This window comes from Cnephaeus nilssonii (genome assembly GCF_951640355.1).
Source record: "Cnephaeus nilssonii genome assembly, chromosome: 5".
In the NCBI taxonomy this organism is placed as follows: Eukaryota; Metazoa; Chordata; class Mammalia; order Chiroptera; family Vespertilionidae; genus Cnephaeus; species Cnephaeus nilssonii.
Genome location: NC_137076.1, coordinates 91,766,331 through 91,769,015, shown reverse-complemented (window position 1 = coordinate 91,769,015; position 2,685 = coordinate 91,766,331). Strand labels below are relative to the sequence as shown.

The 2,685-nt window shown below is 48.2% G+C and overlaps 1 pseudogene across 1 annotated transcript; it reads right to left on the bottom strand.

The window, feature by feature from the left end:
* Positions 1-904: 904 nt before the first annotated feature.
* Positions 905-1,956, bottom strand: LOC307099095 (succinate--CoA ligase [ADP/GDP-forming] subunit alpha, mitochondrial-like; annotated as a pseudogene). Its single transcript has one exon. The product of its transcript is annotated as a succinate--CoA ligase [ADP/GDP-forming] subunit alpha, mitochondrial-like (transcript).
* Positions 1,957-2,685: the final 729 nt, after the last annotated feature.

Below are 2,685 nucleotides of genomic sequence, written 5' to 3'. Positions count from 1 at the left end.
TATCGTGGTGCATGATATATCGTAAACCCCAGATGAAAGTTGAGAGTAGGCTGAGAAGTAAAATATCTTCACTTCTGCGTGATCATATAACTGGATGGTCTGTGCTGCATACCTTAGTCATTTGTGGCCCATCTTTGTTTTTCTCCCGTATTCTTCTACTACCTATACTATTGTTATTTTCTTTAAATCATCTCGACTTTTATTTCTTTATTTACTTATTTTTAATCCTCACCCGAGTATATTTTTTCCATTGACTTTTTTTATTAGAGAGAGTGGAAGGGAGATAGAGAGACAGAGAGAAACACTGATGTGAGAGAGACACATGGATTGGTTGGCTCCCACATGCCCCCAACCAGGGCTGGGAGCCTGCAACCGAACTAGGTGCCCTTGCCTGGAATCGAACCCAGGACCCTTCAGTCCGCAGGCCAATGCTCTAACTGAGCCAAACCAGTTAGGGCTCAACTTGGCTTTTAAACTTAAATTTAAGTATATTATTCCCATAAATAGAAAAACCAATATTTTTCTAATAAAATAAAAAGTACAACTATTAAAATTAAATATTCGCTTTGGCTATTACCTAAAACCATCTCACCTGCCACATTTTAGACCACATTTCTCTATCTATCGAATGCTCTGAAATAAATGAGTTCAGTGATTGATTGCCTCCAGTTTGCTTTGGTCATGAATCAATCTTGGCTGCTATTTATATGCTTCATCTAACATTGTAAGATGGAGATTATTCCTTAAATATCGTTAGTAATTAGCAAAACTGGCATTTTCTTTAGGTTCAACCAACCTTTAATGAGAATTGATGGTGAGAAGAACATGGTTACGGGACTTAACAGAGGCTGACATTCAGCAGCTTTGCTTTGCTGCTTTTTTTTTTTTTTTTTTTTTTGTCAAATCAAAGGGTAGATTCATTGGCTGTCCCTGTTACACAATGAGGTGAACATGACTCAATACAGAACTCCCTAAGCCTTGTCTCTGTGTTGGCTCCCCACCGCCCTGGCAACCCAGGGGCAGGCGCAGGCCCAGGGACACAGGACAAGGGAAGCCAAGTGCTGCTGGTTCTCTTTTCACAATGATTCATTCCGCGGGCTTCGGGCACTTGTTGCTTTTCCTTTCCCAGCATCTTCCTCTTTTCAAACTCCTTGTAGATGGTTTTCCCAGCTGCGCTCTGAAGGGCAGAGGTGTTCTCCTCCGGCCCACCTTTTCCTCCCCCAGTCATCGCACTGGCACTGGCCTGGCCCATTCTCCTGGCAGGAGGAGCCGTCAAGCCAGCAATGAGGACTCCCCAGGCTCGGCCTTAGGACCTGAATTATGTTGCTTCACAAATTCAGCCGCATTTTCTTGGGCATTCCCACCGATTTCACCAACCAGGATGATGCCTTCTGCGGCCGGATTGTTCAGAAAGACATCCAGACAGTCAATAAAATCTGTCCGGGACCCCCACCCCCAACCTCCATGCCGATGCACAAAGACTGCCCCAGTCCCACGTGCGTTGCTTGGTGAACCGCTTCACAGGTCAGGGTGCCAGACCTGGACATGATATGGATTCTCCTTTCCTGAGATATGGCCAGGCCTGATGCCAATTTCACATTCTCCCCTGATGACGCCGGGGAGGTTGGGCCGGATCAGCCTGGTCTTTCCCTGGCACAGGATTCTGTGCTTCACCCGCACCATGTCCTGCTGGGGGGTCCGTTCCACCCTCCTTGACGGGGTTCAGGGCCGGCAGGCCCAGGTGCGTCTTGCCTCCTTTCCCTGGTGTGGTTCCTCCAACAAGCTTGGTGCCTGTTCCAGCGCCTGCTGGCTCTGAACGGGGCCCTGCTTCCCGGGGAAGCCCTGACCAATAGCCTTTGTGCTTGTATCCACATACAGACGGAAGCGGGATAGGAACCAGGCCGAACTCCATCCTGTTGCGAGAGGAAGCGGCGAGGCCACTGCGGCCGGAGCCATGGTCGCGGCAGCAGCGGCGTGGGCTCCAGCAGCTTTCCTTCTCTCTTTTTTTTTTTAAGATCCAGACAGAATCCTACTAAGAGATAACTATTAAACACAGCATCAGCTTCCGGGTCTTTTCTTTCTGGTCTCTCAATGATCTGTGTTTAACTTTTGCTGTCAAACTTCTTGCCCTGACATTCACTGTTCCCCTGTCGCCTCCCTGGCATGTTCAAGCCTCCATGATTCCTCACCTACTAAGGCATCGCCCCAGGCAACCACTTAGCCTATTATGAGGATACAGTAAGACCAGACCCACAGTGCGAGTTCTTGGGAAAGTGAGACGTTCTCTACAATTTAAGATGATGTCATCTAAGCCAGTGGTCCGCAAACTCATTAGTCAACAGAGCCAAATATCAACAGTACAACGATTGAACTTTCTTTTGAGAGCCAAATTTTTTAAACTTAAACTTCTTCTAATGCCACTTCTTCAAAATAGACCCGCCCAGGCCGTGGTATTTTGTGGAAGAGCCGCACTCAAGGGGCCAAAGAGCTGCATGTGGCTCGCGAGCCGCAGTTTGCCGACCACGGATCTAAGCCAACCGCCTGTGTGATGAAGTGGTTCCCAGCATGGGCTCCACCGCCAGAGTACCTAGCTCATCGCCATCTAGGCGCTGTGTGACCTGGGAGAAGTTACTGTACCTCTCTGTGCCTCTGTTTCCTCCTTTGTAAGATGAGGATGCCACACAA